This window comes from Porites lutea, chromosome 6 (assembly GCF_958299795.1).
Source record: "Porites lutea chromosome 6, jaPorLute2.1, whole genome shotgun sequence".
Lineage (NCBI taxonomy): Eukaryota > Metazoa > Cnidaria > Anthozoa > Scleractinia > Poritidae > Porites > Porites lutea.
The window spans coordinates 12,579,537-12,589,407 of NC_133206.1; positions in this window are offsets into that span (position 1 = coordinate 12,579,537).

Below are 9,871 nucleotides of genomic sequence, written 5' to 3' on the forward strand. Positions count from 1 at the left end.
ATGTGCTTTGTCGGATATTTTGTTGATGTAAAATTGCCGAAATTTAATTGCCTGTTGCCAACTTGAACCCACTGTAGGGCCAAAAAAACAAAAAGGCGTCGTTTTAGGACAAAGTACTGGCTAGGCATACATCAAGCACTTGAATTTCCTTTAAAGGGAACCTGGAATAAGGAGCTCTGCGCAGGTAGCCCTGCGGGTTCCAGGGCGCCCGTCCCGTGTGCTATTTGCACGCTTTACCCGGCTTTTTTCAAAACCTGGAAATCAAATCCAGGAGGTTATGAACGCCGTACGGGGGTTGAGTTCGCTGGCCTCCTCCTTTCTACCGAAGTTTCTCTCCAATTACCCCAGTATTCACCTCTTCTCCAAAACCAACACTTCCAGATTCGACATGTCCAATTCGATCTCAGTCGAACTCACGAGGGTTGAGAGGGTTCCCAACAGGTGTTGGGGAACCGGGACTTGCCTTATTTAAAGGATGGGATTTGCATTTTAGAAGAAAAGGTGAATAAGATACGGAATGGTAATTACGAGCGGGATAAGGGGTTTACTGCGTTATTACGATGTGGAATTTTTTCTCAAAAGAACCGACTGAACCGGGAAGAAAAATCAGCTACATTATCTTAAATGCTGAATAAAATCCTCCCATTTTGACTTGACAGAAAATGCCCACATTTTCCCTCGCCCTACCATGTGACTGTTTTGACAGTGCCACCTTTGTTTATCCATCGATCTACCACTGGTTCTTCTAATTTTAAGGGAATCCAAAACGTCTATAAGGGAAGTCTGGGATCGAAATTAGCCGTCAATAGCGAAGCTCTCGAGCACAATGGGTATACTCAAGGACATACGTACGTCCACCCCATCATGTTAGCGGATTTGAAGTGTTTTGCTTACAATCTTTTAAGTCCAAGGCATATGCAAATAGTATTTAACCTGATATTGGACATCAATTATATGATAAATTGACATCTGTCAAAATAGGGTATCTGCTAGCCAGTGTTACATGACTGTATCGCAGGCTCACAGAGGGATAATAAGGAGAGGACATGATCTCATGATCTCAGGCTAACGTGTTTTTAAAGTTTTCCGCTGACCAGTTATGATTTCAAGTGATCGCATGCTCAGAAAACTTTACTTCAGAAAGAGATTTCTCAAAACGTTCACACGAGAGCTTCGCTTTTGGCCTTGGCTAAATCTATATTTTCACGGTCGGGATTACGTGAATGATGGAAACGTCTGGTAGGGATTTCGGGATGAAAGGAAACTTTTGGTCGGGATGATGATCTATGAAGGGACTGGAAAACCCCACTGGGTAACAGTTTTTTTCTACGTAAGGTCCTTTTTCTAATTATCTTGAGTGACGGTTGCTATACTCAATTTCCTGTTAGAATTTTACCTCCGACCTCGTGCATGTTAGCAGGGGTCAGATTAGCTGTCATCGGTAGTGATCTTCACAGAGGCGATGAAACAATTCTAAATTTCGCAACTGTCTGTTAATATGGTTAAAACAATACAAGGTGGGGTAAAATATACATGTAAATAAAGTCGAGCGCGGTCTTTTCAACTATTCTCCGGATCGGATCAGCCCGATCAAGCCACCTTGTATGGAGTATAAGTGGGTTACTTTTTGCCGTTTCCTGGTCGAGAATTTCTGTGTTGATTCGCGATCAAAATCGCCTCCCTTAGTAGCGATTAGTATTTCAAGAACATTTAAACAGATCGGACAGGTTAGGAGAATTCAAGCTTCTCTTCTGAAAACCCGGAGATGGCCAGCCTTCCTTCTTCACATTGGTTCAAATGCGAGGCCAATTCAGCCTTAGATCAGTAGGTTTACCTTGCGACACATTAATTCTGGTTTGTATAATGACTTGATTAATCGTAAGACTCCTTGAAGGTAAGCACAGTGTTCGATTTATTTATTTCTGCTTCGAACATATCCGCGCCAAAACCTCCTAAATGCCCGCCAAATTTAATGTAGCGCTCCCGATCGTACAGCTCGTGTTTAGGAAGAAACAGGCCCAGCACAACTTCCACTGGAGGCAATTTTGTGTACAAAAAGTACCCTAATAAAGAAGTTGAAAAGCTCTATTAATTTCGTGCGACATTTTCTTGATAAACAAAGGAATGTGCTGAAAATTATAGACGTCCGTGTTTTATAATACACATACACACGTAGTGGCCAAATTGCTATATCTCTGACCTTTTTTCAACTGTTTTGCTTGTTGCCGATGTTTAAATGCTCCATCATGATCCAGTGCGATTTATGTATAGTTGTCACTTCATGCTCAGATCTTTGTTTCAATTAATGAGAAAATTATGTTACAGTTAAAACACTCTTTGCACAACAATAAGGCCAGTAATTATCGCGTAATATTGCGTTGTTGCATGCGTTCTCAACACAGCCAGAGCCGGACGGAGCTCTGCCTATGAAAATAATCGTTTTCCTAGTATCGAATAGGCAGATATGACTCCCACTGGTAGCAAATTGTGCTACAAAGCCATTAATAAGGGCTATTCCATGCAAGTATAAACCTCGTAAAAGCTTTTTATTTTGATCAAAAATGAAATGAAACGCGTTAAAAATATCAGACGCTCGTGTTACCCATACCCCTACCGACCTACCAAAGGTACTTCGCAGATAGAGGGCTGAGTGTTAAATTTGCTCGTTGTTTGTAAGGCCCTAAATCTAAGTAGCTTTCTCTTTCTTTTAAAAATTTTTACGGAGGAATCGAAATGAGTTTTGGTTGATTGGTTGTGTCCATCGCGGTTCACCCCTATTTGAATTTTTTTTTTCAAATAAAATACGACTGCGCAAACGGTCTCTATTATTTTTCACGAGCAGAGAGCTTTGATAATATAATTCACCGAAAACAAATTCATGAACATGGTTCAGGGTATTCTGTACGTGCTTTTATGTTGGGTGTGTCGCCTGATTAAAAGCGAGCGATCGGGTGAGTCGCCTTCGCTTAGTGCAAGAAGACTTTGTAAAACGTGTATATTAAATGAATCTTTCTGTAAAAAAACGAGGCCTTAGGAAAGTTTATAAGGTAAAATAGTCTTGGAAAACGGTTTGCCAAATATATTTTTCTTTTGTTTGGGAATTGCTAAGATTGTATTGAGTCAACTAAACGCTTAGAATTCGTAATTGAACTTATTCTTTGAGTGATTCAAAACAAAGCTAAACAACGACCAAAGTTCCGTCTGCACGTGCTCTTCTGGGTGAGTCGCCTGAAAAAGCAAGCGATCGGGTGTGTCGCCTTCGCTTAGTGCAAGGGAACTTGGTTGGTTATGGCTCGTGAAAAATAATAGAGACCGTTTGTGCAATGGTATTTTATTAAAAAACAAATAGGGGGAACCGCGATGGACGCAACCAATCAACCAAAATTTATTTCGATTCCCCCGTAAAATTTTTTTAAGAGGAAAAGAAAGCTACTTAGATTAAGAAATATAAATTTCGGGGGAGCAGAATTAAAGCGGGACTATTCCCTTTTTTGAAAAAAGGCCGGTGAAGTCTCCTATTTAAATTCTGCTCTCCAGAGAAAGCTACTGTAAAAACTATTTGAATTTATAGTTAATGTAAATTCTATTAAATTTAAATCGCTGCACTTCGTTCATCTTCGGTAAATATATGCATATTGATTCTGAGGTATCCCCTGTTTGTTGCAAAACTCCTCTACACCGCCACAAGTCTTAATTCCCACTGATGCACTGTTTTGGAGCGATTTTCATTCTATCAGGTTCTGTTTTTTAGTTGTGTTCGTCTCATCAGCTTTTTAGTAGTGTGTGGTAAAATGAGCGGTTGACAGATATGTCGGAAAAAGCTTCACAGGAGGCCACGAAAAGAGATTCGCATTTCAGCTCAAGTATGGTTTCAAGCTGTCAACGGTCTATGCTTGGCTGAATTTAAACAATGGCCTTCTGGTCAGATGGGGGACAAATTTTCCCCCATATTTCGGTCGCTAAGGCTTGCGGCTCGCCATGTTGTGCATATGACGAGTCATATGTCGCCCCAAATATTCTGTATTTTATTTCATTTACTTTTGGCCCAGTGTTGGAAAAACTACAATTAACTAGAAATTTCTGTGATTCCACATAAAGCACGGTCAAATACTTCTCCTACTGAATAGCGCCTTAACAATTCCTTGAGTAGTATAAGGGTTTCATATTGACATACTACTGAACCCCAACTTGGCAAATTCTGTAAAATAAAAATATTAACATCTCAATGTTATAGACTTTAATCACCATGTTTGCTTGAAAAAGCTCCAACTTTTTAATAAGAGTGTTCCGACAAAATCTTAACCATGATAACCACCCTGTCAGTCAGAAAAGCTAAAAAGCCGCCACTCTTCCCCTTCTTAGATAAAAAAGGTAAGCTTCGGCTTTAGTTCTTGCATGCATCTACTTTTTATAGTCTTACCTATACCGACATCGATATACACTAACATTTTTTATACTCCCAGCAAGTCGGTTCCAGCTATCTCTACATCCTTGCGTTGCAGAGGCTTTTTGTATATAAAGATTAATTCACCAAAATGAGTGTCGTTTCGTTGAAGAAAAAATTTTATCAGCGCCCTCCTCCCGTGTCGTGATAAATGGGTCCTTTGACTCCTTTCAACAAGTACTCCGGTTCTCTTTTGGCTGTTAACTAAAGACATCGGTGCTCATTCGGGGAATTTAAAAGAGAACCATGTGAACATAAAACGATACCCCACGGCGTTCTTATTGTAGGTGCATTGTTTTTTCACAGTGTTGTCGCGCACGCAACCGCTTGCCTTGATTAGCGTTACGCATATTTTATTTTGTAAAAAGGGGGCAAAAAAAAACAGTAAAATGCAAAAGTACAGCTAACAACACGTACCAGTGGCCTCCTAATTAGACGTTCTGATCTTAGGGCTTCGTCACGCGTCCCTTCCTTCGCGTGAAGGAAAGGGAAGGAATGCGTGACGAAGCCATAAGATCGAGTGCGTAGGAGGCTAACGTACCAGCCCTATCCAGTGCTCCATCCGCGCTGGAGGCGGAATCACCATCGACGCCTGCTATGTAACTGTTAGCAATCACTAGAAAGTCTGTGCCGTCCGCACCAGTTGTGCTTGCCAAATATGCCGCCAATTCTTCTCTGGTGATGATGTTATCTTGTGGATTGACGTCGATTTCGTTAAATATATCCTGTAAATTTAGTGATTAGAGTTAAGCACTGACCATAGTTATCCGGGTTAAGCTCTGGAAATAGTGATTAGGGATAAGCACTCACTCGAAACAGTAGCTTGTTTTAAGGCTTTGGGTTGTCGCTATATAGGCTGCAACTGATCCCTAGTGGCAAACTGAAAGTGGTAAGACCCAGCGCTCCGGGATCGATTCTTGCTCACGCTTAGGGGCTTTCCACAAGTTGCTCGAGATTTTCCCAAAAATTTCCCGTAATTTCTCAAGAAGTTGCTCAAAAAAAAAAAAACTTTTTTGGGCTGATGCTAAAATATGGAAATCTTACGACAAAAGTAAGATTTCTAAGCATTTTGTGGCTAAATAACTTTGTAATGAGCCAATAAAATTGTTGTCTGAATGACCTTCCTCAAGACACTCATGCCAAGTCAGTCGAGTGTGAATCTTCGTCCATCCTCGGAGACCCAGGGGCAGATAGTGGGGGCGTGGGAAAGTCTAAACGGGAGGGAAAATATGGCACGAAGAAAAGTAAAGAACGGCGAGAAAACCCCCTGCGGACAATGTCTTACCAAACCAGTTTCAAACGGTCGCCGCCGTTCTGCCTTCTGATTGGGCAGAAAAACACAAAAGTTTTCTGGCACCGATCAGAAGTCAGAACGGCGGCGACCGTTTGGAACTGGTCTGGTAAGACATTGTCCCCAGGGGCTCTTCTCGCCGTTCTTTACTTTTCTTCGTGCCACATTTTCCCGCCCGTTCAGACTTTCCCTCGCCCCTCTATCTGCCCTTGGGTCTCCGAGGATGATCTTCGTCCACCATCTTTTGAATTTTCTTTAAAAACTGCTGACCTAGCAGTAAGGCAACATTTATCTCGCGCCCAAAACCTGCCCCAGGGGGGAGGATTTGGTTCCTTTTTCGCAGAAAATTTATAACTTGTCTCTAAATCATTGTGAAATATGGAAGAAACACTGAAGAAAGGCCAATTTAAGCACTAAAAGCTGCTCCGATATCTTAGAATTAGAAGAAAACCAGAGAAATTGATCAGACTGCAAAAGGCTGCTCGAAATGCGAAAAGTTGCCAAAAAGTTGCCGAGCAACTTTTGGAAAACCCTACTGACGCTACTCTGAATATATGTTTTTGCCATTTTATTCATTCTATATTCTATAATTCAATGTTAACCGGCAAATTCAACCCTCATCAATTAAAGTTTACATCTTTGTTTATTCACTTTCATTTCCGAAAAGCGTCTTTTGTGAATAGCACAGTTTTGGTCTTTAACCTCGTGACGTGAACACCGCCCACCCCTCCTTCCCCCGCCACCTTGCCAAACTCGTCCTCAGGGCTGATCCTTTGGAAAATGGGACCCCACCAAACCTTGTGGAAGAGGTTATCCCCTTTGCCCATTCTTAAACTAACAGTCAGAGATTAGTTATATCCTGAGTGCAGGGTAAATGAGGACAAAAACTTACATCGTTTCTTTTCCACAGACTCTTACTTGTTACCATGGAAACTGCTATGATCATCAACAGGAATATGGAAGTTCCCATGATCTTGAGAAGAGTGTTATGTCTATTACAGACTGGAAAAAAGGTACAAGTTATTTAACTTTTTACACGCTTTTGTTCTTTTACCCGACGATCACAAAAAAGTGCTTTGAGTTTCCTGTGAAGTTGTCTGGGGCTTGCTTTACTCGGAAAAATAAGGTTACGCCCCAGTTGCACAATTGGGCAGAACCAAAAACTACCTAACTGACACCCTCGTTACGCGTTCCCAGTCGGCCTTGGCGAGGTCGGACGTGACGTCAACCGGTAATTTTTTTTTATAAGTTTGAGCAAACGGGCGCAAGAACTCCCAACATTGTTGGGCCGACGACGTTGGGAGTTGTTGCTTCCGTGTTGGCAGTGGTGCGTTGGGTGTGCAAACGGATGCAAGAACTCCCTGCATTAATGTTGGGAGCTGCAGTGCACCGTGGAAAGGATACAACCCACAAGACTTTAACATGGGAGGGTAGCGTCCATATACGCACATATACGCCCGTGGGTACAGCTGAAATCTGGAAAACATTTTCCCCGGAAAGGATTTTTGTCATAAATTGGGATGACCGGCAAATTTTTCGCATTATATTGGTGTCTTTGTGAGTATTTCCTTTACACCCTTTTGTTATTCCATAAACCCGCCGGCAAGAAACGTTACGTTATATTGGGGTGACAGACGAGAAATTGAGCTCTCTTGCAGTTCTGCACTTATACAAGCACAAGGACGATCGGTAATAATTGCTGATGTTGTAACAGAGTTTGCCTATCTGAAGGGTGCACATCTCGCCCTTTGCTTGTTAACCTTCTTGATGCCGTCTCTGGTTAACCCTTTTTTCCACTTTTTTTAAACAGCAGCACCTTGCCGATAACACTAGAGATGGGAAAAATGGATGATGGAAATATACAGTAGTTATAACCACTGCATTTTCCTTGTAATTTATTTACTGAAAAAGAAAAACACAGGAAATTACAATTTCGAGACCCTAAATTTAAAAGTTTTTTCTGGGGCGGCATACCTCCCAGACCCCCCCTAATGTGGAATGCCTTTGTCGCTCCAACCTAACCTTTCTTTCGTGCGTACACCTTCAAAATCTCACGCTGCGCCCCTGTTTAATTGTAAACTTCAATTCGACAGCTATGTTGGCGCATGTGTGGCTCCAATAATGTTGGAAGAGCTGTGCAAATGGATCCAACATTTCATTTACAAAATTCGATGTTCTGACCTTAAGGCGAATAACGTGGGCTCGCGGTTTCACTGGAATTTTGAACATTTTGACGCCGTTATTCTGTGGTCGGAAAGTTTATTAAGCAACTGAAATTTGTCTGTTTTTTTGCTTTCTTTTGTTTTTACAATAAAAACGAAAGTTTTAACGTCCATTTCCGTCGAAGTTTCAAGTAAAAATGGCGCGCGAGAGAGACTGAAACCCCCAAAAACTGTCAAAAACCCTGAGACGAAAGAATCGAGTTACCATAGGAATTTTTGCTTTCGTCAGGAATCCAAAGAAATAATACTGAAAACTCAAATTGTTCTGTGCAAATTTCTAGTCCAAATTGTTAAATACAGAAATGGCATAGCAGACCTGCACTGCGTACAGGGTTTGGGAATTATCTACGAAACTGTCCTTTGTCACGACCACAACTAAAACCAACTTAATGAAACCACAAACCACTCAAAATCAAGCGGTCGACAATGATTGCGAGGATAATTGCGAGGTTAATATTGTATATTGTATTGTACTTAAACTTAAATGAACAAATAAAAAACTAAAACCGTGACTTAAACATTGCAGTGTAACTCAGAACTAACGACTCTCAAACGAAAAGACTGATTTTTGAAAGGGGCCCTGTACACTTGAGTTATCATTACTGTAGCCCGCGAGCTATAGAGCGCCACGGAGCGGCTTGCTTGCGGGCTACAGTCACTGTGGCAAACTGTTTTCGCCGTACTAATGGTATATTTTGCCAATGGATAATTTCTTTTGTTTTGAGGACACCAGAACAACCACAAAAGCTTTATTTGTATGACCATAAGCATGATAAGAATTTACTGTTTTGAAAACTCAATACGGTTACGATTACGGTAAAAACTGGTTTTTCTGACAAGGAATTAATTTAGCAAGTTTCATGCTCCATTTTTGCCTTCTAAGTGATATTTAAATACTTATAAATCCCATCAGTTTCGTGAGTACGAAAAGATAAAACAAAACAAAGGATGAAGACCTAAGACTGCCTTACCTCCTAATTCGAGAATTTAAATGGTGAATAGATGATCGATGGTTGACAAACCGAACTCCTTAGTGTTTCACTGTTTTCTGCGTGTGATAACAAACTCTGTGTCAATTAGAACTGATAACATAAAAGTTATTCAAATACGAACATTTTTTGACGAACAGTAACAACTCCCTGTGCGACCGCCTCTTAATTAGTAACACTAACCAATGCAAATACGTTCTTCCAGATTTTGTGAGTAACAGAAGCATAATTTTGGCATACTTTCGAGAGGTAAAAATCAAGAGAAAACGAGTTAGAAGTTCGACTCCTGCTGGGAGAGTCCGAAAAATAACGTCCTGGGAACTCAGTGTCCCTAATGATTAGGCTGATTTAGCAACAGAACGGGAACGTCAGTTGACGACGGCGCGCGCAAATCAAACAACTGGCTTGACCAATGGCACAGCGGCAAATTGGGCACCGGAAGTCGAGTTTAGTTCTTACCGCGCGCTTTCCCGTCGTCAAATGACGTTCCCGTTCTGTTGCTATGATAAGCCTATTATACGACATAATACTCAAACTTAGACGATGTAACGTCGTGTTGTTTGGACCAAACAGTACACTGACACAGCTTTGTAACTAGCAATTTGCCGTGGTACATTTGTCTTGGTGTTCACACAACTAGGTAAAAGTGGTCACATTCAAGATTATAATATTCCTAGATTTTCACTCAACTAAAGAGGGACTACCATTAATTGATTCTTGATCACGTGGCCTTGACTAAATTCAAATGCAAATGTATACCGATCGTGATACAACAGCCCGTGATCAAAGCGTGGTGGAAAGTGGCGTGAAAGAAGCAGGGTTCGTACTTTTTTGAGTTCTTCAAATTCCATGACTTTCCATGACTTTTTCAATGACCTTTTCTACTCTTCCATGACCATAGGTTTAGCTGTCATTTTCTAAAATT